Raw genomic sequence first — 9127 nt, 5'->3', positions numbered from 1 at the left:
ATATATATATATATATATATACAGAAAATCATTGTCAACGAAAAAAACCCAAGAACCTGTGTCGGAAACGAATTCAGGAGTTTGATAGAGAGAAGTCGATCGCAGAAGTAGGATTACATGAAATTTTATCTGTATAAGGATAGATATATGACGAACGGGTATGCAAAAAACGCAAGTCAAGATATGTCCTGGGAATAGATTGAATGAGACAAAGCCAAGAGTAAGAGAAACAGAAACTGAAAACAGAGTACAAAAAACCTAAAAGAGAAGAAGAAAGCTTGTATGAGAGTCAAAGAAACCTAGTAATTCTGATACTAAAGGTGTAGAATGTTTAATTGTGGAGACTGTTGTTTCAAATAGCTATAAATCCTCGCGTTATTTTATTCAAGTTTTGTCTTCAATGATTTTGTCTTCAATGATTTTTTCTCCAATTCCAATAAATATTCGGTTTTCGTCCAACATACATTGTCAAAGAATTTGTCGCATGAGAAATATATTTCCAATGTTCTTATAGTAATATTTTGCTTTAATTTACCCAAATACCTACAATCGTACAAGCACAAAACCACGCACACAAGCACGCACACAAGCACGCACACAAGCACGCACACACACAGTGAGATAGATAAATAAGTAGATAGATAGACAGATAGATAAACAGATAGATAGATAGATTGTCAGCAGTATCATAGAACTGAGAGTACATACACACACACACACAAACACACGCACACACACACACATATGTATGCGTGTGTCTGTATGTATGTACGTATGCAAGGAGGAAAATAGTATTAACTAGTTAAATTCATTACATATTTTTTCATTTCTTTCTAATTTTGCATTAGTGAACACCTACGTATAATGTTCTAGAAAGAGGTAAATGTGCATAAATCTTCGTTGTGCAACGACTTGAAGCCTTACGACATAAGCTGGCAACAATTCATGCAATATAGTTGTTAGCTATACTGCTTCAAATACACACTGGAACCTACAGAAACAGTTAACGTAAATATTAATACTACAACGATTAAAATGATCGCAGCAAAGTTTTAGACGAGTATAACTTGTGAAATAACTGATTCTCTAGAAAGGTTTATAAATTAGAAGGTTTCCAAGAATAATTATTATATGAATTAATAAATATATTCAGCAAAATTATATCATACATAAATAAGCTCAAATTAGTGTTTCGAAAACTGCGTTTGCATGTGGGCGCGTATTTACACATTTGTAAGATTGTTGGTATTTAATGCATATATGTTTAGGTGAATATGCCTGCGCATATGTAAAACTTCATGTGTAAGATAACACAAACACTCACACACAGAAATACATATATGGATGCATTTTGTTAAGATATATAATTATCCATGTTTGTACATATATATATAAATGTATTGGCAGTCATATGTACATGAATATGAACAAATATTTATGTCTATATATGAATTTATATTTACATATATCACGCAACTACGTACATACATATATGCACACATATGTGTGTATGCGTGTGTGTGTGTGTTGAATAATTAAGATAATAACATACGTTATAATGACAATAATATTAGTACATGCTTCTGAAGTTAAAATGTAGATATATACTTTAATATTCTGCTATAGTAATAACAAAAATTACTTTAAAATAATAAATCATACTGTTACGATTATTATTATTATTATTATTATTATTATTATTATTATTATTATTATTATTATTATTATTATTATTATTATTATTGAGTGAGAGAGCAGTGCATGCCATCAAAGTGGCACTGGGGTACAAATATACGAAGCCCATTATACCCATCATGACTACCCGTCTGATAAGGGTACAACCATATGTGCGCGCCATCGTGATCTCATATCAAAATAAACAGCGCATGACCTCGCAGGTGGGGTCCAGTTAGAATTTTGTTTAAGGATGTCGAGCAAAACACCCATATTTCCAAAGGTGAATTATTCAAGCCCCCAAGAATTCCTCTCAATTCCTATGATGCTCCCCCACTACTTCTGCTCATGATCAGAGATGCACATATCGTCAGCCACCAATGGACATGATCAACTGGTTAAGATCATACAACTGACAAGCAAATCTGTGGTATTAAGCAGAATATTTACTGTAGCCCATCTTTTATACCAAGACAAACCAATGATAACACTTCCACTCAATTAAGAAGGACTTTTTCGTCGTCTCTTTGTACTTCTTCCTTCGTTTTTCCTTTTTGCCTCTTCTTTCAACACTCCTTCGTTCGTGACAGTAGCAAGGTTTCCTTACTGTGGGCTGAGTATCTTGTTAAGCTCTCGTGTACAATGCGTACACAGTCTTCCGCATTTATCAGTCCTCTTCCTCCAGTTGCTCTCTTCATGTATAAGTGACCAGTGTCTGCACGTGGATGATGGGCCTCATGCCTCGTTAGGCGCTTTCTTGACTTCCTGTCCATTTCCTTTAGTTCCTTCTCTGTCGTTTCCAGGATTCCAGCGCCTTACCGAACTACTGCGACTGCGCGCAAGTTTATTGCCAACATCATGCTTTGAGCATTCAGTTTTCAAGCCAATATTTTTCTTACTCGCCGCACAGCAGTCAAAGTGATACTGGGATAAATGATATACGAAGGTCAATACACCTATCATAACTTCACATCATAACTACCAGACACATGCAACACAAACATATGTGCGTGCCATGGTGATCCCACATCAAGAAAAACAGTGCATGACCTCGCAGGTGGGGTCCAGTTACAGTTTTCTTTAGGTCCAGTAGCCCGTCCGGCTGAAAAGGTCCATGAATAATGTTTGTTTAAAGATGATGAATAAACCATCACATCAATGATTCTAGAGATCAATTATTCAAACCCCAAAACTATCACCCAGCATATAGCTGTGAGGTTTTCACACTACTCTTTCTCGTGATTAGAGATGCACATATCCTCAACCACTGGGGGACATGATTAGTTGGTTAAAGTCAAGCAAATGAAATGCAAATCTGTGGTATTGAGCAGAATATTTGCTGTAGGCCGTTTGTTTACTCGAAGTCGAAACATGTACATGATAACACTTCCATTCAGTTAAGTTCAGAAGCCATAAGTTATTATTATCATCATCATCATTGTTATCATTATTATTATTGTTGTTATTATTATTATTGTTATTATTGTTATTATTGTTATTATTATTATTATTGTTATACATGTGCACCAATTTATTTAGGTGTTTGATTGTAACCCTAATTCACTTTGCCTTTTCAGCCTGTAAAATCTATAAAACTCTGTAAAGGTTTTGAATATTGCTGTTTTTGGTATTGTCCCCATGAAATCTATTTCAAATCACCACAGTTCTACATCTCATATTTCGTCATCAGTAACAAAATTTCAATGCGCAATTCAATGCATCGCTGCATTCACAATGCTAGGGTGACAATGGGATTTTCTGTGCAACGGATGCGGCAGCTATACAAAACTGAATTCTTTTCTAAGCAACTTTATATTCACGTTTTCTCATCGTACACTGAAACACACATGTTTTTTTTTTCGTCTATGCACATGCATTTACAAATAATAAACAAATACATACATAAAACTATACATATATATATATACATATACAAACATACATATATATACACACACACACATATACAAATGTATATACATACATACATACATACACACACACACACACACACACACACACACACACATATATACATATATATATATATATATATATATATATATATATATATATATATATATATATATATATATATATATATATATATATATACATCATGGTCTGTCAGAAGAATTGAGAAACCTTTACAATGTAGACGTGGATGTCTTCAAGACAATAGCTACACATTATCTTATTCACCACACCGATGGACTGCCGTCTCGCTATGAAGTACTTCATGCGAAAATTGAGCCAATAGCTGGGGAAAAAAGCACTTATAAGAACGATATTATCAAATCTCGCCACCCCCAAAAACAACTAAATAAGTGGACTCTGCAAAGTTTGCAAAGTCATGGAGGTGCTTCAGTTTGGACGCAAGTAAATATCTATATATCTATATATATATTTATCGTGATGAATTTATCTTCGTCCTTTAATAGGAATTTTTTCCATAGATTTCTAATGTCTTTCCCTGGTAAGTTATTTACGAATTTTTACATCGTATAGTGATGAAAGTATGTAAAGAAATAATGAATATAAGACTTAATTTATTAAACAAAGTTCAATAAATTTCATCATATAAATGAAATGAAGCAGATTTGATGTTAAAATTGATTATCCTTTTATTTCATATTCCCAGACAATTGTCTCAGACAAAAGGACCAATGTTTCCATAAATCGAACATCATAAACGTCGAATTTGTACTCTTCAGTAGGTGAGAAAAAGTAAAAATGTACAAAAAGACGTTAAAAATATACATAGAATTGTTTCGTCGTTTTCATTATTATTTAGGTAATTGTATATTCTTTCTACCACTCACGATTATTTGAATCGAGACTAAAACATTAAAGGACTAGGCTGCTTAAATATCTAATATTTTATTTTTGGTTTCCTCGCTATGAAATAGAATATATTTCTCCATATAAAACAAAATCTTCCTAAAGAAAATACTGGTTAAGATGTATGTGTGTGTATGTTCAGAAATACCAAATAAGGAGCTATATACTATTTTTAATTTTTATTTAAAAATGTGTTGGCCGTCATCTGTCATTTCTACTATGTTTTTAAGTAAGTAGGAAGTTACTACTAGTCCGTGAGCTTCATTAATAGTTTATATCGTTTTGCATTTAAGTATTTTATAAAAGTCAATAATCAATAGACGATATAGATCTTACATGTCGATAGATAATTTTTTTAAAATGAACCTAAGGAAATACGTACAAACTCGATTAAAGATGTATTTAAAGGGGACCACTTACACGATTGTCGTAAAATATAATAAGGTGTATTTCGTATTGAACAAAAATTTTTTTTAAATGATTATTTCTTCGACATATTTAGTTTATGGAGAAAATATCGTTATGTTTTTCCTGATGAGGATATTTAAAAAACATATGGTATATAATTATAAGCAATGCAGGTGAGATAACATTTGAAATAACTTATTTACTAGCTACATTTTTCTTGTATATGGATACGTACATATGCATATACTTATTCGTATACGTAAAAAAAAGCGAGTACGATGAAGATTACTCGCGAAAAACTACGTCAATTTCGTGTTCTAATAATGTACTCTCTCTCTCTCTCTCTCTCTCTCTATATATATATATATATACACACACATACACGCATATATTCATATACACATACACATACGTACATACTTGTTCATATACATATGTAAATATACGTACAGATACATATACAAATACATAAACATAAAATTGATTAGCTAAAAGAATTATGATTCATACGCTTTTATTTGAGTGTACCTTATTCATACTTTCATTTTTGTCACAATATCGTTTTTTCATTACTATTTTATTATTATTATTTTATGTTTGACTTTTGCTTTGCATTTGTATAAGTTGGATCCAAGTCTCACCCAGAGACCCCAAGAGACAACAAGTTAGAAGTTCATGTAGGTGTTATGCCTACGGTACCATATATTTGGATTTGTACATAGTGTTGTTCTAGAGAATGTTTCAGAAACCATATGAAAATTATGTGTTTGTTTTAAACTTTTAGATCACGTAGACAGTATTTTACGTAGGATATTGGCAATTCCCATGAGCACTATCTTTTGAACTTCAGCCATTTTGGGGTTATAATAATAATCGTACTCGGACGATTTATATTTTACTTTTTTTGTTATCTTATTATTCTTTATTCTTTATTCGAAGGTTGTAATAATTGTTGTTTAACCAAGTATTTCGTTTTTGCATTTGGTTTGTAAGATTCTTTTTGACACTGAGTACTTGATAACTTTCTTATAAAGATTTTATTCTATTTTTAAATTGTATATATATGCAGAAACATATTGATAACTAGAGAGATAGACGGACAAATAGACAGACAGTCATCCATCCAACCGACACACAGACAGAGAAATAAATAGAAAGATAGATAAATAAACAGATTCTCGCACATACACACATATATGAGCTGCGCGTGATCTTCCTTTCATCAAATTTCACTCCAAATGCATTGGTCTACCCAAGAAAGACTGGATGTGTTGTCTGCAAAGTGAAATTTGAACGCCACATTCAGTGAAATTTTTATTTCAATGCATCCTTTCTTTTGTTAAACATTTGTTGTGTTTTAGTGAAATTCTATTGATTTGGACAGGGACTTCGGATATGTGTATTTAGTTAGATCTGAACTCTATTTCAGCAATGCTTTCATCAAAAACAATTCAGCTATGTCCATATTATCGATCATTCCGATATCTGGAACTACATTAGGCAATGCAGCTGTCCCTTTTGAAAAGGGTATGATGCCATTTCTTGGATTTCCAATTGATATTTCAAGTAAATACATTGAAATATATGGAAACATTCGCTCAAAATTTCATTCTCGTATATGTACAATAAACTGAAAATTTTCGGCTGAACCAGATAAACTGTACATTTGTAAAATCGTTTTTATGTAGCTTCTAACATTGTAAGCATTTTAAAACATTTATTTAGTCTTATTGTGGTACAAGTTTAGTATTGAACGAAGTTAACTATCGATAATTTTGTAATTTGAAAGTATTAGTGTGTAAATTGAATATACTTGTAATCATGTTTTACATATGTCTATTAAAACAATAAATGTCTACACGTTATATAAAAATAACAACTAAAGATGTATCAAAGTGAGATTAATTTGTAAAATATAATATTAATTTATAGAATCTTGGTATTATTAATGACGAACGTGATATTTCAAGCATCAGCTCGCAAAGTAAGTCTCAAAGAGATGACGTATGCACGGGGAAATGAAGTATAATGTTTATTACAGGATTAGGGTTAAGTTAAATTAAAAACATGTGTGGTGTTCCAATAAGAAGATTTATTGGTGAATAAAAAGTGGTAGTTAAATCAAACGCTGGAAGAATAATATAGTTGTAACCTACACTCAAAATTATACATACGCACACACAGATAGATAGATAGATAGATAGATAGATAGATAGATAGAGAGATAGAGAGATAGATAGATAGATAGATAGAGAGATAGATAGATAGATAGATAGATAGATAGATACACAGATAGATACAGGTAGATAGATGCACACGCACGTACTCAGACGCGCACATTTATATGCAAAGCATGTTAAAGAAATATAAAGAATACGATTTTCAATTGAATGCTTTATGCATCGTAATATACAGAATTCCATAATTTATTTATAGAGATTATTTCTACGAGTTATAATTAATTTCGCCGAAAGATGAGCTCCTCGGAAGAGGGCTACTTCGTAAGCGAAAGTATTCAAGACTTTGTTTATAACACTTATAGTGATAAAACTCTTAAAGTGAAAAAAGCGCACATACAGTCAAATTAAAATTTGACTTGGACCAGTGTAGTCACATTCGTGTACTTATGTAACTTTCTCTCATGTTTTCTAGAATAAACAAAGATTTTTTTTACACAAATTCATCCACATGGTTGAGGTCGACGCGAGGATATAGAAAACTTTACTTGTCAATGACGCCACAGCGTAAGATCGATCCGTGGTACTTATGAATCCAAAGCGATAACGGAAAAATATGACAGAAATGATAACCTAAAAAACATAACAACGTAACATATTAAAAATTATAGAAGAACGAATACTATAAGAAAGATGATACAGTATTTTAACTTATAATTATGACGCATAATTATTACTCATAGTGTAATGCTATAGGTATAGAATTAGGGTTACGAAGATAGTTGTGTAACCACTTTCCACTGCGCGGTGCCGTAAGCGTGTGCTTTCTGCTATAGCTCATCAATGACCAATTCTTTGGGAGTGAATTTAATTGACGGAAACTGTGTGAAACTTGTATATATGTGTATCTATGTACTTTTGTGTTTATGCTTGCCCAACCGCTAAGTTACGGGACGTAAACACACCAGCATCGGTCGTCAAGCGATGGTGGGGGGACAAACACATATACATATATATACATATATACGACGGGCTTCTTTCAGTTTCCGTGAACCAAATCCACTCACAAGGCTTTGGTCGGCCCGAGGCTATAGTAGAAGACACTTGCCCAATGTGCCACGCAGTAGGACTGAACCCGGAACCATGTGGTTGGTAGGCAACCTACTTACCACAAAGCCACTCCTGCGCCTACAGGCGATAAAAAAGGAACCAGAATTTAAAAAATAAGTAACAGGGTCGAATTGTTCGATGAAACCCAGAAAAGGAGTGCCTCATCCAATAAATCCTGTAACACCACCAGATTTCTGATGAACCAACTCTAAATTTACAGTCATCCATTTTGGGGGAAAAAATGATTACTATCATGATATAAACCCTATATTTTTCCTGGTGGCATAATACTTTTGTCATGAAATAATTTAACTTTGTTGTAGTTCTACTCTTTCTAGTTTCATTATATTCCTATCGACAACAAGCAGATAGATGCTTTTGTTTGCTATTTTATAACAATTAAAACTCATTAATTAGTTTAGAATTTAAAGAAAACTTTAATATGTTGTTTCAATTTGTGCTTTAATTACAAGAAATAAGTTGTTAATTTTGTGGAGGCTATTTTCTATTATTTATTTTTTATGGTGTCTTCTTTTCTGGTTTTCCCTGGTGTTGTCGATGTTGTGGTGTCCAGCCATGCTGTATTCGTAGCAAATCTCTCCGAGGAGAAACAAGAATTCAGGGGATATGAATAAGTTCTTAAATGTTTTTTTTTTCTTTTCAACGTATTTAATGAAGAGAATAAGCAGTTATTCAAGAAGGTTGACAGTATTCTTCGCAAATGAATAATCTCCCAATTCATGCATGCAATTGTTGACGCCGTATGTCTGTCTGTTTTTGATGCATTTATTCCAGCCTGTATGTCTGCAAGTGTGCATCTATGTAGGTATGCGTGTTCGTACGTAGATGATTTGGAAGCTATATTGTATGTATGTATATATATATATATATATATATATATATATATATATATATAT

This window comes from Octopus bimaculoides, chromosome 2 (assembly GCF_001194135.2).
Source record: "Octopus bimaculoides isolate UCB-OBI-ISO-001 chromosome 2, ASM119413v2, whole genome shotgun sequence".
Classification (NCBI taxonomy): Eukaryota; Metazoa; Mollusca; class Cephalopoda; order Octopoda; family Octopodidae; genus Octopus; species Octopus bimaculoides.
Note: the sequence above shows the minus strand (reverse complement) of the source record.